This window comes from Bubalus kerabau, chromosome 5 (assembly GCF_029407905.1).
Source record: "Bubalus kerabau isolate K-KA32 ecotype Philippines breed swamp buffalo chromosome 5, PCC_UOA_SB_1v2, whole genome shotgun sequence".
Taxonomy (NCBI): Eukaryota; Metazoa; Chordata; class Mammalia; order Artiodactyla; family Bovidae; genus Bubalus; species Bubalus kerabau.
In genome coordinates, this window is record NC_073628.1 from 29,200,259 (window position 1) to 29,226,551 (window position 26,293).

The window sequence follows — 26,293 nt, forward strand, 5'->3', positions numbered from 1 at the left end:
TAGAATTTCAAGTCTTTTGGAATAGAGAAGCCAAGAAAACAAAAGGAAGGTAAGTCAAGCACACTTGGAGAAAGAGAAAACATTATTGGGGAGTAGAGAACAGGCAATCCCCCCAAAAAGACCAATGAAGAACTTTTCTCATTATAATACTTTATAATACACTGTGCTTACCTTGGCCTCTGTCTCAATGTCTTTGCTATTTTGGGTAAAAGCTCTAACAGAATGTTGTCCGTGAAGTTAGGGAGTATGTTTTGATTAAATGGAAGAACTGAGAAAAAGCAGAGCTAAAGTGTAGGTAAAGAAGGCAGGTGTGAGTGATTTGGGAACACATCACCACTCTCCAATCTTCCCTCTGAGTATAAAGACAACAGAGTGAAATTTAAGAATCAATTGTATCACTACAATCGTCACTAAGGGTAAGATTTTCTCACTTATTCTCTGTTTAATGTGTCATTTTTTGGCATTCACAGTTCATGCTTAGATAATTTTAATGTCTATTTAGAGCTTAAGTAATAATCTCCCAAGATGGTGGAGCAGAACGACCTGCTCTCATCGTCTCCTGCAAGAACTCCAAAATTACAACACACTGCTGAACAACCATTGACAGGAAAATGTTGGATCCCACTAAAAAAAGATACCCCACGTCCAAGGGCAAAGGAGAAGCCCCAGCAAGACAGTAGGACGAGCAAAATCACATTTAGAATCAAATCCCATACCCACCAGACATGCTCAGAGGGCTCAAACAAAATCTTATGCACACCAGGAGACCCCACAGAGACTGAGCCAGACTTGCCTTTGAGTGTTTGAGTGTCTCCTGCAGAGGTGGCGGTCAGCAGTGGCCTGCCACAGGGGCAGGGGCTCTGGGTGCAGCAGACCTGGATGTGGCATAAGCTTTCTAGGAGGAGGTCCCCATTAACCCCACCATAGAGCTGCCAGAACTTACACAGGACTGGGAAATAGACTCTTGGAGGGCACAGACAAAACCTTGTGTGCACAGGGACCCAGGAGAAAGGAGCAGGATCTCACAAGAGACTGATTCAGATTTGACTGTGAGTGTCCAGAAGTCTCCGGTGGAGGCGTGGGTTGCAGTGGCCTGCTGCAGGGTCACAAGAACTGAGTAGGGACCTTTTGAAGGAGGTCACCATTATCTTTAGGGTGACCATAAAGATAACGCCTCCACCATAGTTTGGTCTCAGGTCAACAAAAGGAAGGGAACATAGCCCCACCCATCAACAGAAAATTGGATTGAAGATTTACTGAGCATGGCCCCACACATCAGAACAAGACCCAGTTTCCCCACCCAGTCAGTCTCTCTCATCAGGAAGATTTCATAAGCCAATTATCCTTACCTGGCAGAGGGCAGACAGAATGAAAACCACAGTCACAGAAAACTAATCAAACTGATTATACAGACCACAGCTTTGTCTAACTCAATGAAACTAGGAACCATGCTGTATAGGGCCACCCAAGACAGACAGGTCATGGTGGAGAGTTCTGTCCAAACGTGATCCACTGGAGAAGGGAATGGCAAATCACTTCAGTATGCTTGCTTGAGAACCCCATGAACAATATGAAAAGACAAAAAGATAGGATACTGAAAGATGAACTCCCCAGGTTGGCAGGTGCCCAATATGCTACTGGAGATCAGTGGAGAAATAACTCTGGAAATAATGAAGAGACAGAGCCAAAGCATAAACAAAGCCCAGTGGTGGATGAGACTGGTGATGGAAGCAGGGTCCGATTATTGCTCTAAAGAACAATACTGCATAGAAACCTGGAATGTTAAGTCCATGAATGAAGGCAAATTGGAAGTGGCCAAACAGGAGATGGCAAGAGTGAGCATCAACATTTTAGGAATCAGCGAACTAAAACGGACCGGAATGGGTGAATTTAGCTCAGATGACCATTATATCTAGGACTGTGGGCAAGAATCCCTTAGAAGAAATGGAGTAGCCCTCATAATCAAAAAAAGAGTCTGAAATATAGTACTTGGATGGGATCTCAAAAACGACAGATGATCTCTGTTTGTTTCCAAGGCAAACCATTCAATATCATGGTAATCCAAGTTTATGCCCCAACCAGTAATGCTGAAGAAGCTGAAAGGTTCTATGAAGACATACAAGACCTTCTAGAACTAACACCCAAAATAGATATCCTTTTCATTATAGGGGACTGGAGCACAAAAGTAAGAGATACCTGGAGTAACAGGCAAATTTGGCTTTGAAGTACAAAACGAAGCAGGGCAAAGGCTAATAGAATTTTGCCAAGAGAATGCACTGATCATAGCAAACATACTCGTCCAACAACACAAGAGAAGGCCCTACACATGGACATCACCAGATGACCAATACCGAAATCAGATTGATTATATCCTTTGCAGCCAAAGGTGGAGAAGCTCACCTTTTCCAGTCAGCAAAAACAAGACTGGGAACTGACTGTGGCTCAGATCATGAACTCCTTATTTCCAAATTCAGACTTGAATGGAAGAAAGGGAAAACCACTAGACCATTTAGATATGACCTAAATCAAATCTCTTACGATTATACTGTGGAAGTGACAAATAGATTCAAGGGATTACATCTGAAAGACAGACTGCCTGAAGAACTAAGGACAGAGGTTCGTGATATTTTACAGGAGGCAGTGATCAAGACCACCCCCAAGAAATGAAATGCAAAAAGGCAAAATGGTTGTCTGAGGAGGCCCTACAAATAGCTGAGAAAGAAGAGAAGCTAAAGGCAAAGGAGAAAAGGAAAGATATACCCATTTGAATGTAGAGTTCCAAAGAATAGCAAGGAGAGATAAGAAAGCCTTTCTCAGTGATCAGTGCAAAGAAACAGAGGAAAACAACAGAATGGGAAAGTCTAGAGATCTCTTCAAGAAAATTAGAGATACCAAGGGAACATTTCATGCAAAGATGGGCACAATAAAGGACAGAAATAGTATGGACCTAATAGAAGTAGAAGATATTAAGAAGAGGTGGCAAGAATACACAGAAGAAGTATACAAAAAAGATCTTCATGACCTGGATAACCACAATGGTGTAATCACTCAGCTAGAGCCAGACATCCTGGAATGTGAAGTCAAGTGGGCCTTAGGAAGTATCACTATGGACAAAGCTAGTGGAGGTGATTGAATTCCAGTTGAGCTATTTCAAATCCTAAAAGATGATGCTGTGAAAGTGCTGCACTCAATATGCCAATATATTTGGAAAACTCAGCAGTGGCCACAGGATTGGAAAAGGTCAGTTTTCTCTCCAGTTCCAAAGAAAGGCAATGCCAAAGATGTTCAAACTACCACACAACTGCACTCATCTTACACGCTAGCAAAGTAATGCTAAAAATCCTTCAAGCCAGGCTTGAACAGTACGTGAACCATGAACTTCCAGATGTTCAAATTGGATTTAGAAAAGGCAGAGGAACCAGAGATCAAATTGCCAACATCTTATTACCAACATCTTATTTCATGGATCATTGAAAAAGCAGGAGAGCTCCAGAAGAACACCTATTTCTACTTTATTGACTATGCCAAAGCCTTTGACTGTGTGGGTGACAACAAATTGTAGAAAATTCTTCAAGAGATAGGAATACCATACCACCCTTCCTCCCTCTTGAGAAACCTGTATGCAGGCTAAGAAGCAACAGTTAGAACTGTACATGGAAGAAAAGACTGGTTCCAAATCAGGAAAGGAGTATGACAAGGCTATATATTGCCACCCTGGTTATTTAACTTATATGCAGAGTACATCACACAAAATGCTGGGCTGAATGAAGCACATTCTGGAATCAAGATTGCCGGGAGAAATATCAATACAGTTGACACCACACTTATGGTAGAAAGTGAACTAAAGAGCCTCTTGATGAAAGTGAAAGAGGAGAGTAAAAAAGCTAGCTTAAAACTCAACATTCATAAAACTAAGATCATGGCATCCAGTTCCATCACTTCAAGGCAAATAGATGGGGAACCAATGGAAACAGTGACAGACTTTTTTTTTCGGGGCTCCAAAATAACTGTAGATGGTGACAGCAGCCATGAAATTAAAAGACACTTGCTCCTTGGAGGAAAAGCTATGACCATCCTAGACAGCATATCGGAGAAGGCAATGGCACCCCACTCCAGTACTCTTGCCTGGAAAATCCCATGGACGGAGGAGCCTGGTAGGCTGCAGTCCATGGGGTCGCTGAGGGTCAGACACGACTGAGCGACTTGACTTTCACTTTTCACTTTCATGCATTGGAGAAAGAAATGGCAACCCACTCTAGTGTTCTTGCCTGGAGAATCCCAGGGACGGGGGAGCCTGGTGGGCTGCCGTCTCTGGAGTCACACAGAGTCGGACCCAACTGAAGTGACTTAGCAGTAGCAGACAGCATATTAAAAAGCAAAGACATTTATTTGCCAACCAAGGTCCATCTAGTCCAAGCTATGATTTTTTCCAGTAGTCATGTATGGGTGTGACAGTTGGACTATAAAGAAAGCTGAACACTGAAGAATTGACATTTTTGAACTGTGGTGTTGGAGAAGACTCTTGAGAGTCCCTTGGACTGCAAGGAGATCCAACCAGTCCATCCTAAAGGAAATCAGTCCTGAATATTCATTGGAAGGACTGATGCTGAAGCTGAAATTCCAATACTTTGGCCACCTGATGCAAAGAACTGACTCACTAGAAAAGACCCTGGTGCTGGGGAAGATTGAAGGCAGGAGGAGAAGGGGACGACAGAGGGTGAGATGGTTGAATAGCATCACCGACTCAATGGACATGAGTTTGAGCATACTCCAGGAGTTGGTGATGAACAGGGAAGCCAGGCGTGCTGCAGTCCATGGGGTCACAAAGCGTCAGACGCAACTGAGTGACTGAACTGAACTGAGAGCTTAAGTATGCCAAAAGTAAAGGTGAAACTCCTAGGTATCTCCACAACACTAAAAAAAAGTAGAGGGCTTATTATAACGTTTTTAATGACTTGCTATGAACTAGGAATTGCTAGTAATTTCCTTAATGTTCACAATAAGTCAATGCAATGGCAACACTATTTCACTAAAGCAGGCACTGAAGCAGGGAGAAGTTAAGTAATATACCTAAGATTGCAGGGTTCTGTGGTGTTGGAGAAGACTCTTGAGAGTCCCTTGGACTGCAAGGAGATACAACCAGTCCATTCTGAAGGAGATCAGCCCTGGGATTTCTTTGGAAGGAATGATGCTAAAGCTGAAACTCCAGTACTTTGGCCACCTCATGCGAAGAGTTGACTCATTGGAAAAGACTCTGATGCTGGGAGGGATTGGGGGCAGGAGGAGAAGGGGACGACAGAGGATGAGATGGCTGGATGGCATCACTGACTCGATGGACGTGAGTCTGAGTGAACTCCGGGAGTTGGTGATGGACAGGGAGACCTGGCGTGCTGCGATTCATGGGGTCGCAAAGAGTCGGACATGACTAAGTGACTGATCTGATCTAATCTGATAAGAGGCAGAGCTTGGACTTAAATTTATTAGAGGAGTTAAAATTTCAACTGACCAACCCAGGGTGGTTATGATTTTCCTCCTCCAACACTAGAAAACATTTTTTCAAGTATGTTTATTCTCACCTCTATTATTTTTCCACTATGTTACTCAACCTCATTTCATCTGTTCTCCTCTAAATGTTTCAGTAGAGGTGTGGAAAGGAAAAGGAAAAAAAAAAAAAAAAAAAAAAACGAACCAGTTTAGATATTTCAAGCAGAGAGAATTTAATACAGAGTATTAGTTACACATGTATTTAAGGAGTTCTGAAGCTAAACAGAGGAAATCAAATCAATTAGCAGCAGCTAGAAATATTGGGAGGGATAACAAGAGAAAGTGGTGTTAGCAAAGTACAAAAATCAGAACCAGGATCAACTATCAGAAACTAGAAAAAAAGCTGGGGCTACCCTGTTGAAATAGAGACCAGCCCTCCTACTGAGAGTTGGAATCACAGAAAACACAGGCACTGCTGCGGCATTGTCCAAGGTAGGGAGTTAAGAGAAATAGCCTTGATTCCCTCCTCTCTCCCCACTGCTGTTTGGTCTTCTGATTCCCCTCTTTAATCCAACCTACGTATAAGTCAGAGGGAAAAGGACATTCAGAAAATATAGTAAAACAGGAGAAGGACTGAAAAGGAATGGGAAACCAAACCAGTACATGGCTGGTTCCCCAAATTGCTAATTAACCAGCTTGCCCCAGTGGCCCATTTTCTCAATCAAACCATAGATATTGCCTACTCAGTAAAAATCGAGCATCTATTTTTGAAAATATGGTTGGTGACAGAGTACGTATATGTACAAGAAAGAACCAAGTTCATCATTTCCTTCAATAGCCACTAGTAACATTTGGCATGGATATAAGTTAGGAAGATAAAGAGATGATATCTTTATTGGAACTTAATGACCTGAGAAAGTTAGGCCTTACTTTCAATGCCACAGCTTGAAATATTGTGTCATTAACTTTCTTATATATTCCCCCACAAACTTCTAAAGTAGGCTCCCAAAGGGCATTACTATTCACTGTAGAATTGATTTATATTTTGTCATATTGAAACAAAATGGCAACTCATGCACCGTTTCATATGGACAGCTCCAAGTGAAAAAAATATGGTTCATGAACAAGATTTAATAGTATGTGCTATTAAAGGATTGACAGTATACTGAAGCATTTAGACATAGATACCTTCTTGAAGAATTTCTGCAGTTACTAAAGAGACCCCTAAGATGTCTGAAATAAGACTCAGAAGAAGAGTCCATTTATTCTTCCCCTGAAAAATTTAGTATTTGGCTACCTTTACACTTTTGATTACAACTGTGGCTGCTGCTTTCACTAAACATTCTGATTCAAAAACAAGAAAGAAAGAAAGAAAGAAAAAAAATCCCCACAGAACAAACCACAAACACTTGATCAAAAAGGATAAAAGAGGTAGGAATAAAGTTACCTAAGGAGGCAAAAGACCTGTACTCTGAAAACGAAGTTGTTGAAATTGAAGATGACATAATTAGAGGAAAGGATATGCCACATTCTTGGATCAGAAGAATCAATATTTTTAAAACAACCATATTACCCAAGGCAGTCTACAAATACAACGCAATCTCTATCAAACTGCCAATGGCAATTTTTCACAGAACTAGAACAAAGTTTTTAAACGTTGTATGGAAACATGAAAGACCTCAAATAGCCAAAGCAATTCTGAGAAAGAAGAAGGAGCTAGAGGAATCAAGTTCCTTGACTTCAAACTGTACTACAAAGCTACAGTAATCTAAATAGCATGGTATGGCACAAAAACAGATACGTAGGTCAATGGAACAGGATAGTAAGCCCAGAAATAAATTATTAATTAATAATTAATCTACTACAAAGGAAGAAAGAAATACAATGCAGAAAAGACAGTCTCTTCAATAAGTGGTGCTGGGAAAACTAGACAGCTACATGTAAATGAATGAACTTAGAACACTAACACCATACACAAAAATAAACTCAAAATGTATGAAAGACCTAAATGTAAGACTGGATACCATTACATTCCCAGAAGAAAACATGGTTGATACCCTTTGGCATAAATTGCAGCACTATTTTTTTGGACCCATCTCCTAGGGTATTGGGCTTCCCTTGTAGCTCAGTCGGTAAAGAATCTGCCTGCTGTGCAGGAGACCCGGGTTCAATCCCTGGGTTGGGAAGATCTCCTGGAGAAGGAAATGGCAACCCACTCCAGTATCCTTGCCTGGAAAATCTCATGGACAGAAAAGCCTGGTGGGTTGCAGTCCATGGGGTCGCAAAGAGTCGGGCACAACTGAGCAACTAACACTTACTTACCTAGGGTATTGGAAATAAAAATTACATAAATTGGACCTAATTAAACTTAAAAACTTTTGCACAGTATGCAAAAAGACAACTTTTCATTGTCTTTGAAACAAAATATTTCCAACTATTATGACTAAGAAGGGATTAATTTCCAAAATAAACATCTCATACAGCTCAATATCAAAACAACCCAATCAAAAAATGGGCAGAAGATATAAATAAACATTTTTTTTTTAAAGAAGACACATAGATGGTCAACAAGCACATGAAAAGTTGTTCAACATCACTAATTATTAGAGAAATACAAGTCAAAACTGGAAGGAGGTATCACCTCGCATCGGCCAGAATGACCAGCATCAAAAAATCCACAAACAATAAATGCTGGAGAGGGTGTGGAGAAAAGGAACCCTTCTACACGGCTGATGTGATTGTAAATTGGTACAACCATTATAGAGAACAATATAGAGGTTCCTTAAACAACTACAAATAGAAATATCATATGACCCAACAGTCCTACTCCTGGGCAGTTGCCCAGAGTAAAACCATAATCCAAAAAGATACATTCACTAGAATGTTCACTGCAGCACTATTTACAATACCCAGGACATGGAAGCAACTTAAGTGTTCATAAACAGAGGAATATATAAATAAGATGTGGTACATATATGCAAGGGATTCCCTGGTGTCTCAGATGGTAAAGAATCCACCTGCAATGCGGGAGACCTGGGTTCGATCCCTGGGTTAGGAAGATCCCTAGAGGAGGGCATGGCAACACACTCCCTATTCTTGTTTGCAGAATGCCCATGGACAGAGGAGCCTGGCAGACTCCGAAGAGTTGGACACAACTGAGCAACTAACCACAGCACAGAATATATATGAAATGGAATATCATTCAGCTATAAAAAAGAATAAAATAATGCCATTTGCAGCAACATGGATGGACCTAGAGATCATACTAGGTGAAGCAGGTCAGAGGGTATACACACACAAACACACATATAACTGAATCACTTTGATATATACCTGAAACTAACACATTGTAAATCAACTGTATTTCAATGAAAATTAAAGTATGTATACACACACACATACACACATGAAGTAGCCCTCCTCCCACACTTCTTCATTAGCATTGCATTACCCAGGTCTATGACATGATGCTAGCCTTTCTAATTTTACTTCCAGGACCTTTTAAGTTGTGTTCATCCAAACTGTTATTGACCACCATGGCTTTAATAGCTCTGAGTTCATTAGAATTGCCTCCAGTCCAGTTGGTCAGAAGCCTCTATGAAGGATCCAACACTTAAGAAAATAGGTTATTTCTAAGGATAACCTGAATACAAACATGAACAGTGATTTGTTTGAGTAAATCCTTATCATATACTTAGTATGGCATTGTTATTTCCCTATTAGTCTAGATTTGTTGAGCAATTGTTGCCTCTCTATACTTCATTTTGCCTAGGCAAACAGCTTGAGTACATTTGAATATGATTGAATAACGGAATGAGAAAAAGCTTGCATAAAAAATGTGCTGAATTTCTGAAATCAGAACCTATTTTCCTGTCCTCCCTCAGTTTTCTCGGTCTGCTTTTGTTTTTATGGAAATCTATAATCTCTGTCACTGTGAAAGTCTTACTTGAAAGAGATACCTTAATACTAATAATACATAGTGAGAATATACTATAGGTAGTCCTAATAAATGGACACACCCATTCTCAGCCTTACTTTAGAAGCAATCAAACAATAGGAAAGGAACACAATTTAAAAACAAAAGTTATATGATTATGAATAGAACTGTTTGGAGAATGTGATGCGTGCATAGTAATAGTGGACTTCATAAAATTGATTTCCAGAATTAGATAATAACAGAACTCCCAAAAAAGCTTGCTTGCCTCTGTGAAATTAAATACATGAAGGATTGGGTTAGACTAGTTCCAAAACTCAAGGAAGAAGGAAGGGGTTGAGCTTTGCATATGCTCAGCTTCTTTCCATAACTGACTAATCATATTAGTAATTCCTTCTCTCTTGGGAAGTAGCAAGTAGGTAGAAGAAGCCAAGCGATTCACCAAAAAAATAAAGGCAAGAGTAGAGACACATTTTGTCTATTAGTGTCATCCTTTGTTTAATTTACAACTAGATCTATTCTTTTCTCCTTCTTTCCTCTTTTCATTCTTTTTTATTTTCAGTTCAATTTCATAAAGTAAATATTAATTGAGCACCTGCTTTGGGCTGGTCTAACACAAGATTGGTCCCATTATTTCATGGTAAATAGATGGGGAAACAATGGAAACAGTGACAGACTTTATTTTGGGGGGCTCCAAAATCCCTGAAGATTGTGACTGCAGCCATGAAATTAAAAGATGCTTGCTCCTTGGAAGAAAAGCTATGACTAAGCTACACAGCATATTAAAAAACAGAGACATTTATTTGCCAACCAAGGTCCATCTAGTCAAAGCTATGGTTTTTCCAGTAGTCATGTATGGGTGTGACATTTGGACTATAAAGAAAGTTAAGCACTGAAGAATTGATGCTTTTGAACAGTGGTATTGGAGAAGACTCTTAAGAGTCCCTTGGACTGCAAGGAGATCCAACCAGTCCATCCTAAAGGAAATCAGTCCTAAATTTGCATTGGAAGGACTGATGCTGAAGCTGATATTCCAATACTTTGGCCACCTGATTCGAAGAACTGATTCATTAGAAAAGACCTTGATGCTGGGAAAGATTGAAGGTGAGAGGAGAAGGGGACAACAGAGGATGATAAGGTTGGATGGCATCACCGACTTGATGGACATGGGTTTGGGTGAACTCCAGGAGTTGGTGATGGACAGGGAAGCCTGCTGTGCTATAGTCCATGAGGTCGCAAAGAGTTGGACATGACTGAGCGATTGTACCATTTCTGTCCTTTATTGAGCCCATCTTTGCATGAAATGTTCCTTTGGTATCTCCGATTTTCTTGAAGAGATCTCTAGTCTTTCCCATTCTGTTGTTTTCCTATATTTCTTTGCATTGATCGCTGAGGAAGGCTTTCTTATCTCTTCTTGCTATTCTTTGGAACTCTGCATTCAGGTGTTTATATCTTTCCTTTCTCCTTTCTTTTCACTTCTCTCCTTTTCACAGCTATTTGTAAGGCCTCCCCAGACAGCCATTTTGCTTTTTTGCATTTCTTTTCCATAGGAATGGTCTTGATCCCTGTCTCCTGTACAATGTCACGAACCGCATTCCATAGTTCATCAGGCACTCTATCTATCAGATCTAGGCCCTTAAATCTATTTCTCACTTCCACTGTATAATCATAAGGGATTTGATTTAGGTCATACCTGAATGGTCTAGTGGTTTTCCCTACTTTCTTCAATTTAAGTCTGAATCTGGCAAAAGGAGTTCATGGTCTGAGCCACAGTCAGCTCCTGGTCTTGTTTTTGCTGACTGTATAGAGCTTCTCCATCTTTGGCTGCAAAGAATATAATCAATCTGATTTCGGTGTTGACCGTCTGGTGATGTCCATGTGTAGAGTCTTCTCTTGTGTTGGTGGAAGAGGATGCTTGTTATGACCAGTGCGTTTTCTTGGCAAAACTCTATTAGTCTTTGCCCTGCTTCATTCCGTATTCCCAGGCCAAATTTTCCTGTTACTCCAGGTGTTTCTTGACTTCCTACTATTGCATTCCAGTCCCCTATAATGAAAAGGACATCTTTTTTGGGTGTTAGTTCTAAAAGGTCTTGTAGGTCTTCATAGAACCGTTCAACTTCAGCTTCTTCAGCATTACTAGTTGGGGCATAGACTTGGATTACTGTGATATTGAATGGTTTGCCTTGGAAACGAACAGAGATCATTCTGTCATTTTTGAGATTGCATCCAATTACTGCATTTCAGACTCTTTTGTTGACCATGATGGCTACTCCATTTCTTCTGAGAGATTCCTGCTCGCAGTAGTAGATTGTATGTACCAAAGGAATATTTCATGCAAAGACGGGCTCGATAAAGGACAGAAATGGTATGCACCTACCAGAAGCAGAAGATATTAAGAAGAGATGGCAAGAATACACAGAAGAACTGTACAAAAAAGATCTTCACGACCCAGATAATCATGATGGTGTGGTCACTGACCTAGAGCCAGACATCTTGGAATGTGAAATCAAGTGGGCATTAGAGAGCATCAATACGAACAAAGCTAGTGGAGATGATGGAATTCCAGTTGAGCTATTCCAAATCCTGAAAGATGATGCTGTGAAAGTGCTGCACTCAATATGCCAGCACATTTGGAAAACTCAGCAGTGGCCACAGGACTGTAAAATGTCAGTTTTCATTCCAATCCCAAAGAAAGGCAATGCCAAAGAATGCTCAAACTACTGCACAATTGCACTCATCTCACACGCTAGTAAAGTAATGCTCAAAATTCTCCAAGCCAGGCTTCAACAATATGTGAACCGTGAATTCCTGATGTTCAAGCTGGTTTTAGAAAAGGCAGAGGAACCAGAGATCAAATTGCCAACATCTGCTGGATCATGGAAAAAGCAAGAGAGTTCCAGAAAAACATCCATTTCTGCTTTATTGACTATGCCAAAGCCTTTGACTGTTTGGATCACAATAAACTGTGGAAAATTCTGAAAGAGATGGGAATACCAGACCACTTGATCTGCCTCTTGAGAAATTTGTATGCAGGTCAGGAAGCAACAGTTAGAACTGGACATGGAACAACAGACTGGTTCCAAATAGGAAAAGAAGTACGTCAAGGCTGTATATTGTCACCCTGCTTATTTAACTTATATGCAGAGTATATCATGAGAAACACTGGAATGGAAGAAGCACAAGCTGGAATCAAGATTGCCGGGAGAAATATCAATAACCTCAGATATCCAGATGACACCACCCTTATGGCAGAAAGTGAAGAGGAACTAAAAAGCCTGGTGATGAAAGTGAGAGTGGAGAGTGAAAAAGTTGGCTTAAAGCTCAACATTCAGAAAATGAAGATCATGGCATCCGGTTCCATCACTTCATGGGAAACAGATGGGGAAACAGTGGAAACAGTGTCAGACTGTTTTTCTGGGCTCCAAGATCACTGCAGATGGTGACTGCAGCCATGAAATTAAAAGACGCTTACTCCTTGGAAGGAAAGTTATGACCAACCTAGATAGCATATTCAAAAGCAGAGACATTACTTTGCCAACAAAGGTTCGTCTAGTCAAGGCTATGGTTTTTCCTGTGGTCATGTATGGATGTGAGAGTTGGACTGTGAAGAAGGCTGAGTGCTGAAGAATTGATGCTTTTGAACTGTGGTGTTGGAGAAGACTCTTGAGAGTGCCTTGGACTGCAAGGAGATCCAACCAGTCCATTCTGAAGGAGATCAGCCCTGGGATTTCTTTGGAGGGAATGATGCTGAAGCTGAAACTCCAGTACTTTGGCCACCTCATGCGAAGAGTTGACTCACTGGAAAAAACTCAGATGCTGGGAGGGATTGAGGGCAGGAGGAGAAGGGGACGACAGAGGATGAGATGGCTGGATGGCATCACCGACTCGATAGATGTGAGTCTGAGTGAACTCCGGGAGTTGGTGATGGACAGGGAGGCCTGGCATGCTGCGATTCATGGGGTGGCAAAGAGTCGGACACAACTGAGCGACTGATCTGATCTGATCTGAGCAATTGTACTGAACTGAAACTGAACTGATGACAGGATTGTTTTGTTCTCCATTTTTTCCTTGATGCTTACTTGTGTTTTAAGCTTACCTGTTACCTATATGGGCACTGCCAATTCTATTGAAGGGACACAGCAGAGTAAATGATGCTTTTATATATGCTTGTCAAGGTCTCTGTTGAGTACTCTTTTAAATCCATTCACTTAATCATGCAAAACATTTATTAAGCACTTAGTGTGTGACACTTTTCAAGTATTAATGATAGAATGGTAAATGAGTCAGAAAGAGTTCTTGCCTCAAGGTGTTTATATCATAGTTTGGGAGATAATAAGAAAACAAATAGATACATTATGTAATGTCAGGCAGAGATAAGTGCTTTAAGGAAAATAGCTCAGGATAAAAGAAGTGAGAAATGAAGCCTGTTTTGGAATAGGGTCAGGAGGGAAAGTCTAAGATGAGAATCTCTAAGAATAGGTCTGAAAGTAGTAAGCATAGTTTCTAGCATAGTGGGTGCACGCTCAATCATTTCTGACTCTGCGACCCCATGGACCGTAGCCCTCCAGGCTCCTCTCTCCATGGGATTCTCCAGGCAAGAATACTGGAGTGGGTTGCCATGCCCTCCTCCAGGGGATCTCACTGATCCAGGGATCGAACCTGTGTCTCTTGTGTCTCCTGCATTGGCAGGCATATTCTTTACACTTATGCCACTTGGAAAGCCCCTAGTTGACAAAGAAAACATATGAGGAAGAGCCTTCAAAGTGAATGCAACAAGTATAAAACTTGTGGGACAGAAACAACTTGAAGTTTGTTTCAATAAAAGAAGTATATAGAACACTGGATACCTAAACCTCTAACACAAATTCTTTTCAAGCACACACAGTATTTGTAAAAATTGGCCATATGCTGGTCCATAACTCAAAAGCTTTTTTTTTTTTTTTTTTAAATGATTGGCTTTAAGTTTAATTAGGTTCAATTTATTTTTTTTCTTTTAATTGGTATAAAAGTGCTTTGCAATTTAGTGTTGCTTTCTGTCATACAACAACGTGAATCAGTCATAATTGTATGTATACCTCCCTTCCCTCCAGAGCCTCCCTCCCCTTCATGTTCCCTCCCATGCCACCCCTCTAGGTCATGACAGAGCATCAGAATGGGCTCTGTGTGTTATTTAGCAACTTCTCGATAACTTATTTTACACATGATAGTGTATATATGTCAATGCCACATCCTCAATTCATCCTGCCCTCACCTTTCCCCCTGTGTCCCCAAATCATTCTCTACTAGGTTCATCAGTAGCATTTTTCTAGATTCCATGTATATGCATTAATAAACCATACTTGTTTTTCTCCTCCTGAATTACTTCACTCTGCATAAGACTCTAGGTCCATCCACCTCACCAAAACTGACTCAAACCCATTCCTTTTTATGGCTGAGTAATATTCCATTATATAAATGTACCACAGCTTCTTTATCCATTTAGTTGCTAATGAACATCTAGGTTGCTTCCATATCCTGGCTTTTGTAAATTGTGCTGCAATGAACATTGGGGTACACGTGACTTTTAGAATTGTGGTTTTCTCAAGGTATATGCCCAGTAGTGGGATTTCTGGGTCAAAACTAGATTGATCCCTAGTTTTTTAAAGGCATCTCCATACTGTTTTCCATAAAGGAGGTATCAGTTTACATCCCCACAAACAGTGCAGCAGGGTTCCTTTTCTCCACATCATCTCCAGCATTTATTGTTTGCAGATTTTTTTGATGATGCTCATTCTCACTGGTATATTAAAAAACAGAGACATTACATTGCCAATAAAGGTCCATCTAGTCAAAGCTATGGTTTTTCCAGTAGTCATGTATGGATATGAGAGTAGGACTATAAAGGAAGCTGAGTGCCGAAGAATTGATGCTTTTGAATTGCAGTGTTGGAGAAGACTCTTGAGAATCTCTTGGACTGCAATGAGATCCAACCAGTCTATCCTAAAGGAAATCAGTTCTGAATATTCATTGGAAGGACTGATGCTGTAGCTGAAACTCCAATACTTTGGTCACCTGATGGGAAGAACTGATTCATTGGAAAAGACCCTGATGCTGGGAAAGATTGAAGGTAAGAGGAGAAGGGGACGACAGAGGATGAGATGGTTGGATGGCATCACTGAGTTGATGGACATGAGTTTGAGTAGGCTCTGGGAGTTGGTGATGGACAGGGAAGCCTGTTGTGCTGCAGTTGATAGGGTTGCAAGGAGTCGGACATGACTGAGTGACTGAACTGATGAGACCACTAGAAACATCTTTTCTTCTAATGAAGTGATTCTGGATGCACTCCTGGTTGGGAACTGGTCTCCAGAAAGTTTAAGACATGACAAGCAGCTTGGAATTTTTAACCCACTCCCCCCTCTCCATATTCCAAGGAGAGGCTTAGAAATGGAGTTAATAATTGATCATGCCTATCTGAGGAAGCATCCACAACATCCCAATGGTATGGGGTTTCAATAGATTTCAGGCTAGTAAATACACCCATGCTGGGAGGTTGACACACCCCACCTCCACCGGGATGGAAGCTCCTGCACCCAGGACTCTCCAGACTTCACCCTATGTATGTTTTCATCTTTATCTGTATTCTTTATCATATCCTTTAATAAAGTGGCAAAAGTAAGTGTTTCCCTGAGTTCTGTGGGCCATCTAACAAATTAACTGAGCTAAGGTAGGGGTCATGGAGACCTCCAAATAGCCAACTGGACAGAAGTTGTGGGTAAACTGGGGACCTACTTGTGATTGGCATCTGAATTGAGTAATAGTCTTGTGGGACTGAGCCCCTAGCCTGTGTGATCTAACACTATCTCCAAGAAGCTAGTGTCAACATGGAGTTAAACTGTAGGACACCTAACTGGTGTCATGGAGAATCACTTGCTGTGGAGGGAAAACCTCCACACATTTGGCAACCAGAACTGTCAGAAGTGTTCTGTGTAAATAATAAAGGACACTTACAGGAGAAGGACTCACAGGAAGAAAAACTGATTTTTTTTCCATTACAATCACTCATAACCAATTCCAAGCATGATATGAAAACTGAATTTTAAAATATATGAAAATAATACTTCTTATCCAAGATTAAATACCTCAAGAATGAAAACAGATTTAACTACAGTGTATAAATTGGTATAATTCATCTTATTTACAGATTAAAGGAGAAAAAAATAATCTCAACAGAGGTAGAAATATTTTACCATATTCTATTCTATTCTAAGATCTATTCTTACTAAAAGATAGTATCAAACTAACAATAAAAGGGAATTTCATTGATCTGACAAAATGTATCTATAAACAAACTACAGCAAACAATATTAAATGATGAAGCATTGAAAGTTTCTTTCTGGAACTGGTCTCAAAGTGATGATGTTCACCATTACATCTACTTAGCTTTATATTTGAGTCTTACCCTCAAACTAGGATGTAAATGATACTAAAACTATAAGAATTAAAAAATTTATCATTTATCATAATTGATATAATTGTATTACTTGAAAATCCAAGCACAAGAATTATTAGAAGAGGCAAATTAAAGACACTGTGGTGAATTATAAATTATTAGACTACATAGCTTAAATTATTATGAGTTATGCAAAATTGTTTTTTACAAATTGATACAGATAAATTTAATACTACTTTCTAGTCACAAACAGGAAAAAACAAACTAAACAAAGTGTGACAGCACCTTCAAAATCAATACGATATCTGGTACTAAGCCTACCAAAAACTGTGGAATTCCTCTAGGTGGAATAATACGTTTTACTGAAAAAAATAAACACAAAGTGAGAAAAATACTATTCAAGCATATGAAGAGTCAATATTTTAAAGTTATCATTTTTGCCCAAATTTGTATAAGGAGGCAATAGTATTCCAAAAAGAAAACCCCAAAAAATGTTTTAGTATGTTTGCAAAATGATTCTATGATTTTTTATAATAAAGATACATCTGAAGAAAATAATAAAGTAAAAGAATTGTTCTGTCAAATGTCATAAATTACCATAAAGAAATAGCAGTTAAGATAGTGTGATACTGGCAAATAAACCAACAGATAAAAATAACAAGCCCAGAAACAGAGCCACCCATATATGGTTTCAAATTTTAACAAAAGTGATAATGCAGAACAATAGAAAAGAGATGACTTTTCAATAAATAGCACTGAAAGAATTGGGTATTAAATGAAAAAAAAATAAAGTTGATTCACTATATCATACACAAAAATTCCAGTTAGATCAAAAATTCGACTATGAACATATGTGACTCTTTTCATAATTTGTGGAGACAAGCTACAAAAAGCACTAACCATAGAGTAGAGATTAATATATTTTTCATTAAAAGTAAAATTATTCTTTATCATAAGATACTATAACAATGTGAAAAGATGAAAGGAGATATTTGCAGCACGTGTAATCACCAAAGGCTATGAATTCAAAATTTATTAAGGCATTTTATAATCCACTAAGAAAAAGATGAATACCCCAAAGAAAATTGAACTTACATAGGGATTTTACCACAGGCTAAAGTCAAGACCAATAGCATGTAAAGGAAAGCTCAGCCTCATTTGTAGCCTGGAAATTGCAAATTAGAGTCACAAGGAATGATAACTATACCCCTACCAAACTGACAAATCTAGACAAATAGCAAGAGATGTTTGCTGCTGTTGCTGCTGCTGCTAAGTCACTTCAGTCATGTCTGACTCTGTACGACCCCACAGACGGCAGCCCACCAGGCTCCCCCGTCCCTGGGATTCTCCAGTCAAGAACACTGGAGTGGGTTGCCATTTCCTTCTCCAGTGCATGAAAGTGAAAAAGTGAAAGGGGAAGTCATTCAGTCATGTCCAACTCTTCACGACCCCATGGACTGCAGCCTACCAGGCTTCTCCGTCCATGGGATTTTCCAGGCAAGAGTACTGGAGTGGGGTGCCATCGCCTTCTCCAAAGAGATGTTTAGGTTTGTGGAAATAATCATACACTCCTGTTCGAAAGCTAAATATTTATAATCATATAAAAATTCATTTGGCATTATTTCTAGAATTACCATCTATATATTCTATGACCCAGGAATTTCAGTCTCAGATGTTTAACCTGGAGAAACTTACATTTATGTGAACCAAGACCTGTGCATATAAGAATGGTCATAGAAGCACAGCTCAAAACACTCCCAAACTGGAAATGCACCATGGATCTAACATTAGTGCAGATTATAAAAAGGGTGGTATATTTGTATAAAGTACGCATACATAAAAATGAATGAGCATAACTGCACACTGAGTTCATCTTAGAAACATAAATTTGATTCCCTCTACATAAAGTTCAAAACTAGAATTATTACATATATCAGTATACTTAATTACATATAATTAAAAATCAAGGTAATATTTCTGTAAAGTGAAGGTGCTTGTAAGCAGGAAGGGTACAGTGGGGAAATGTTAGGAATTCTGATAGTGGTTTCATAGGTATTAATTCTATAATCATTGTCTAAGCTACATATTTATATATTATGATGTCTTTAGTATGCAAGGTTTATTTGAAAGATCATTTATTATCCCTTCAAAAAATGAAGGGATCATAAGCAGCCCTGGAAAAGAAAGCAGCCTTGTCCCTGAAGTAGTTACAGTCTGATAAGGACATAATATAAACACCAGTCACTTGGTTCTAGTTGAGTTTAATAGAGACTGTAAAATAGGACTTCCTTGTTCTGAGATGTCACACAGAAGTGACAAATTAAAACTTAACTCTGTCTGAAGCAGGGGTCTAAGTATTAAATAGCAATTCTTTCTTACGCTACCTAAATAACCAGGTGAAACTCCTTCATGCAACTAGATAGAAGGGCACCCATCATGTAAGAATTGTTAGGGTGGGAAACAGAATAAACATTTCAAATTACTGACTTCCACAATTAAAATCCTTGAACAGGTATAAATCAGGAAGTATTAGAAAGAATACATAATCATTAAAGTGAAAGTGTTGGTTGCTCAGTGGTGTCTGCCTCTTTGTGACCCCATATACTGCCACCCGCCAGGCTTCTCTGTCCATGGGATTCTCCAGGCCAGAATACTGGAGTGGGTTGCCATCCCCTTCTCCAGGGAATCTTCCCGAACCAGGGATCGAACCCTGGTCTCCTGCATTGCAGTAGATTCTTTACCATCTGAGCCACCAGGGAAGCCCTACCTATCAGTAAGACCAGTTTTTGCCCCCTTTCTGCTCCATACAATCTAACCCTGAGATAGATTCCATGAACTAGGGGTAAAGATGCAATTGGTAAGAGGGGAGTGCTGGCTAGTTGTTGGTCTGTCTCTATATTCCAAAGATAGCTCACGAATCAATGCAGTGAATCAGTGCAAAGAGGACCTGTGCCTCCCTGGTCCTGTCTGGCATTATGATAGTCAGAAGCTTTACCAAGGCCCTTTGTGCCACAGTAATGGGAAATGAATACAGCAGAGATGGCTGCTATGGATGGGAGGGGGAGTGTGAATGCTTGCTCTGCTCTGGATCCACCTGCGGTCCTGTCTTGCACTAGTCTCAGCCTATCAACAATCAGTGTTGTGCTTGAACTGGCCCTTGTGATTCTTACTATGATTACAACACGCCCTTCAGCAATCACCATCTGAGAACTTTGGAAAAAACCAAAGGTTTATTACTTACAAGACCTGGAAATTACAGGGCACACCTGGAGCCTCACAGGTTGTGGGGAGAGAAAGGCCTAGAGTTCTACTTTGATTGAGGCCAAGGGTGAGGGTCTAGGGTTTTGTGGGCTCTTTACTGAGTAAGAGTATTTAAAACACAAGAGTGGGAATTTAAATACAGGAAGAGGAAAAAATGGCCCAAATGGTCAGTTCTGAAAATCAACCAAGATCTCTAAAACAACGGAGCCTCAGTGGGGAGAGGTAGCCTGGCTCTTCATCTAGTTGGAAGGCTGGAAACACGTTTGCTGGAGACCCCGTCTTGGAAGGGAATGCCTCATTGAAATGGAAGCCTTGACCAAGTCAGGCACTTGCATTAAAAACAAACACACAAAAACAAGCGTCAGGAGTCACACTCGAAGTCCCAAAGTGAACGCCAAAAAGCAAATGATTCTTTTCACACATGTGGAAAGAGGCACAGAAGATAGCTACCAGAGGGAGCCTGCAGACCAGAAGGAGAACCTGAAACAACACGGAACTTGACAAGAAGTCACGAACATTGCCCCATCTCTGCGCTTCTGTACCTCCAATTTTGTACACTGCGTGCCTGAGGGAGACATGCTTGAGGCATCTCAAAAGGTGTTCGCACACTGTAACAAGGTTAGAAAAGACGCCTTTCTCCAACATTGGTGTTAGCCTCTTCGGAACTTGTAGTGAGTCCCAGCAGGAGGAAGGGGGAAAAATGGGGCTTGGGAGGAGAGAGTGCCACAGAATTCAAAATGTGAATTGTCTAAGAAAACAGAATTTAGTGAATCTCCTTGACGTTCCTAGTTGACATTTTCTGTATCTAGCAGAATAGAGGCTTAGAATCAGTTAAACTGAGTTATAAAAAACAAAGAAATTATTTCATACACTTGGATCTGGGGCCATTAAATGTTTTACCTGAAATTCATCCAGTGATTCCCATCTCAGTTTCAGAATCATGTACTTGTTCCTTTTCCTTTGTGTACAGGTTCCTGTGTCCGAAGTGCAGCAAGTCAGTTGCCAAGGTGCTGAGGTTTAAAGTGGAGAAAAGGCGTGTTTGCAAGATAGCCAAGACAGGAGAACAAATCTCAGATCTGCTTCCTGGAAGGGGGAGGGCTTGAGATACTTATGGGATAAAGATGAGATGTGGGGAGTGTGGTGAAAGGTGATTGGAGAGAAGAAAAAGGTGAAGTAATTGTTGTTCAGCCCAGATGCAACTAAGCTACAGGTTTCTTAATTGTATGCGTATTCAGAAAATCATAGTGTGGATATTATGTCAGAGGCTTGGGCCTTCTTTTTTTTTTTAATTTTATTTTATTTTTAAACTTCACAATATTGTATTGGTTTTTGCCAAATATTGAAATGAATCCACCACAGGTATACATGTGTTCCCCATCCTGAACCCTCCTTCCTCCTCCCTCCCCATACCATCCCTCTGGGTCGTCCCAGTGCACCAGCCCCAAGCATCCAGTATCGTGCATCGAACCTGGACTGGCAACTCATTTCATACATGATATTTTACATGTTTCAATGCCATTCTTCCAAATCTTCCCACCCTCTACCTCTCCCACAAAGTCCATAAGACTGTTCTATACACCAGTGTCTCTTTTGCTGTCTCGTATACAGGGTTATTGTTACCATCTTTCTAAATTCCATATATATGTGTTAGTATACTGTATTGGTGTTTTTCTTTCTGGCTTACTTCACTCTGTATAATAGGTCCCACTGCTGGGTTTGGGTCTTCTGACATAAAAACCTTACAGAGTAGATCCTCATGTATGCCCATTGGGAGGGTTGGTGGTCTTAACCAGATTGAGTTTGAACTAGACACAGCTGACTTCCTGGGAAAAATAAATAAATAACTTGGGCAAATATCTGATTGTTTAGGCTGTGTGATGCTCGGAGGACATGCAAGTTTTTATAAAAGCAGTTAAAGGGAGCTTGGTAAGTGAAAACAGGTTGTGGGCGTGGTGGAGCTAATTGATAATTATCCTCAGTTTCAACTCAATGGCTGCTCCAGAAGCAATGTCCTACAGGCTGTGATGCATCTCTAACTTCCCATGTAGAGGCTTCCTGTGTAGAGCCAATGCTTACTTGAGCAATCTTATTTGAGAAAAAGCTACGTGAGATGGACTAAGTCATTTGCCATTGTAGACAAAGCCCTTGTCTTCACTGATATATTTACAATGTCTTGTAATGTTCGTTTTTCCGATGGCAAAGGAATTCCCTAGCATTTAGCCATTTAAGTTTAAGAGAAAGGTAATTAAGAAATAATTTTCCTGTGGTGATGTCTGTGGTCTTATCAAATGAATCAGCTTCTAGCACAGCAGTAAAGTTTGCATCCAAACTGAACATGGTTTACAATAATGGAAGCAGATGGTTTACTGAGTTAGGGAATGAGAACTGATTATTGATTTGCTATCCTTGTAACAACATCAGTGAAGAGTGATAATGGACTGTACCACTTGGAACAGAGTAAATAGCCATTTTTATATTACTTGCTTTCTTGCAAATTGGCTACTAGCAGTGAGAGTAAAATATATGGCTGTCTAATATCTCAAAGCACTAAACAAATTGCACTAGAGGAATGCAATGAAGCACAGCGAAGAATTTGCTGATATTTATAACTTGAGCTCAGGCTGAAACGCCACATTAAAAAGTTCACAATTCTCCCTGTTTATTTTCCATAGTCATTTAGGTATTGCTTCGACAATTCTTAGTTCTGCAGATATTTCAGAATAATGCATAATTGTCTTTACCTCACAACACTGAAGTACTCAGGCTCTAATCAATTTGTCATTTCCATGACAAAATATAAGCTATTTTCTTGGCTTGTATTTCATGAAAAAGGAAAAGTATCCATAGCAAAATAATAAAGAAGAGGAATGTAGCTTTACAATGATTCTTGAATAAAGACTTTGCACTGATGTGAAGCGAAATTTGGATGTTTTGCTTTGTGTCTTTTATTTTATCAAGGCATTATTCCCACTGCTTCCTTGCATTCAACTGACATTTTGTCTGGGGAAGCTATCTAGATACAATTAACTTTGAATCACTTTTCCATCATTTTCTTTCTTCCCTTTGGAGGTGCTCTGAGTCTGCATACATTTTGCTATTGATTCTATTTTAAGATGGATGAGTTTGTGTGATACTTGACTATACAATCTATTAACACTTGCACTAAGACAAACAGATGTTTTCATGGTTGGCCTCTGCAGTGCACATATTTAGGAGAGTTATTTTTGAATTTGGGAAAATATTTTAGTCTTTAGCCAGAAGCTACTGCTGCTGCTGGTGCTAAGTCACTTCAGTCGTGTCCAACTCCATGGGACCCCATAGATGGCAGCCCACCAGGCTCCTCCATCTCTGGGATTCTCCAGGCAAGAATACTGGAGTGGGTTGCCATTTCCTTCTCCAATGCATGCATGCACGCTAAGTCGCCTCAGTCGTGTCTGACTCTGTGCGACCCTATGGACAGCAGCCGACCAGGCTCCTCCATCCACAGGATTCTCCAGGCAACAATATTGGAGTGGGCTGCCATTTCCCTCCCCATTAGCCAGAAGAGTGGATTCATATTCAAAAGTCAGTTTATCCCCAGGTGCAGTAGCTGTATCACTGTTCAGAAGAGGGTTCACAAATACCGTCATACCAGTGTGGCAGTCCACTTTGCATCCTCAAACAGAGAACCCTGTTGTTGGAGACAGTACCTGGATGCCCTTTCCCCTTTATTCCTCTTGAAGATCACTGAATTAATTAGTGGAAGTGGAATATGAAAAGAAGGATCTAAAGGCCATATCCCAGGGATAGCAAAGAACTTTTTCACTCTGATCTATTGGTGATAGTGTTCTTGATTCTTCTGATGAAAAGGATTCTGAGGAAATATCTAGGCTTAGTGGGAAAGTATGGATGTGAGAGCTGGACCATAAAGAGGGCTGAATGCTGAAGAACTGATAATTTTGAATTGTGGTGCTGGAGAAGACTCTTGAGAGTCCCTTGGACTGTAAGGAGATCCAACCAGTCAAGCCTAAAGGAAATGAACCCTGAATATTCACTGGAAGAACTATAGCTGAAGCTGAAGCTCCAATACTTTGGCCACATGATTCAAAGAGAAGACTCACTGGAAAAGACCCTGATGCTGGGAAAGACTGAGAGCAGGAGGAGAAGGGGATGACGGAGGATGAGATGGCTGGATGGCATCACTCATGTCGTACTTAATGGACATGAGTTTGAGCAAACTCTGGGAGACAGTGAAGCACAAAGAAGCCTGGCGTGCTGCAGTCCACGGGGTCACAAAGAGTTGAACATGACTTAACCACTGAACAACAAAGTGAGAAAATAGTGTCATATTGAATTGTGATATCTGCCTAGGCATAGAACATAGAGTAAAGTATATCACATGGTTCCCATGCTTATGACACATAAGTATTCCTTGCATTTGCTCTACGTTTCACAGCTTTTGGATCATTTTGATGTGTTACATTTTGAATAGGAATCACATGTTCTCTTTTTATTCTTTTTTATATTTTATTTGTTTTTAACATTTTAATTGATATATAGTTGATTTACAATGTTGTGTTAGTTTCTGGTGTACGGCAAAGTGATTCAGTTTTATAAATGCATATTCTTTTTCACATTCTTTTCCCTTATGATTTATTACAGGATATTGAATGTAGTTCCCTGTACTATATATAATAGGACTTTATTGTTTATCTAATTTATATATAATAGCTTGTATCTACTAATCCCAAACTCCTAACTTATTCTTCACTCATCCCCTTTCCACTTTGGTAACCATAAATTTGTTTTCTATGTCTGTGAGTCTCTGTTTTGTAAATAAATTTATTTTTATCATAATTTAGATTTCACATATAAGTGGTCATATGCTATTTCAACCATACATAGTAACTATTATTGAATTTGCAGCTATATTTTTATAGTAAAATCCAGAATTTTTTATAATAAAAATGTATCTACATAGGTACACTGATTTTATAAAAATTGTTTCTTTATATAGTTCAGTGATTTTCAACTGGAGGTGATTTTTCCCCTCAGTGAACATTTGGCAATATCTAGAGGCAATTTTGCAGAGAAGGCAATGGCACCCCACTCCAGTACTCTCGCCTGGAAAATCCCATGTGCGGAGGAGCCTGGTAGGCTACAGTCCATGGGGTCACAAAGAGTCGGACACAACTGAACGACTTCACTTTCACTTTTCACTTTCATGCATTGGAGAAGGAAATGGCAACCCACTCCAGTGTTCTTGCCTGGAGAATTCCAGGGACGGGGGAGCCTGATGGGCTGCCGTCTATGGGGTCCTCCAGTGTCGGACACGGCTGAAATGACTTGGCAGCAGCAGATGCAATTTTGATTATCACAATCGGGACCAGAAAACTGCTTCCAGACACAATGAGTAGAGACAAGGATACTGCTAAATGCACAGGACAGCCACCCAAACAAAGAATTATCTGAGACTGAGAGACATTCTCTAGCTCATAGTATAAAGCACTTATCTCATACGTCACACATAAATATTTTACTGGTCTTCTACTTAACATAATTGAAGAGCACAATATTCTAAAATCATAGTCTAAATTATAAAATATATCCTTATATTCTTAAGGTATTAATAATCTTTATCACTAATATTTACCAAAATAGGCTAAATGCTGTGACATAAATGAAGGTTCAATAAATGTTAAGGATGAAGTCATAGAATATTCTCTGACAACAGTCGAATTAAACAGTAAATCAGTAATAGAAAGATTAAAAAAAAAGAAAATCTCCAAATGTTTAATATTAAAGCAAAATACTCTAAATTACCAAAGGATAAAAGAGAAAATCAAAAGGACTATTATAAAATATTTTGAAATGACTATAAAATAATGAAAATGTGACATATCATTATAAAGCAGTTCCTAGTGGGACATTTATAGATTTAAATATCTATTAGAAAAGAAGAGCAAATGAAAAATCAATAAGCATTTATCTCAAGAAGTGAAAACACAGGCACAAAATTCCCTGAATATTACAAATAAAATCCCAGCACATATAAAAAGGCAAACATATTATCACTAAGTGGGGTTTATTCCAAGAATGCAAGATTAGTTTAACATTTCATTATTTTAACAGTAAAAAATAGGGGTAAAAAGCATATGGCCATCTTAATATATGCAAAAATAAACCCTTTGAAAATAAAATTCAAT

General features: G+C 39.6%; 2 long non-coding RNA genes across 7 annotated transcripts in view; one reads left to right on the forward strand and one right to left on the reverse strand.

The window, feature by feature from the left end:
- The window catches only part of LOC129652598 (uncharacterized), a 100,951-nt gene extending 79,810 nt beyond the window's left edge, over positions 1 to 21,141 (reverse strand). For 4 of the 6 annotated variants that reach the window (XR_008714603.1, XR_008714602.1, XR_008714601.1 and 1 more), the window contains exon 1: positions 21,009 to 21,141. This is a non-coding gene — a long non-coding RNA (uncharacterized LOC129652598). The remainder of the gene's footprint in view (positions 1 to 21,008) is intronic. The other 2 variants (XR_008714604.1, XR_008714605.1) reach the window with 2 other exon arrangements.
- On the forward strand, positions 20,096 to 21,244 carry LOC129652599 (uncharacterized). The gene is made up of 2 exons (XR_008714606.1): positions 20,096 to 20,726; positions 21,079 to 21,244. It is a non-coding gene; the product is annotated as an uncharacterized LOC129652599 (long non-coding RNA).
- Positions 21,245 to 26,293: the final 5,049 nt, after the last annotated feature.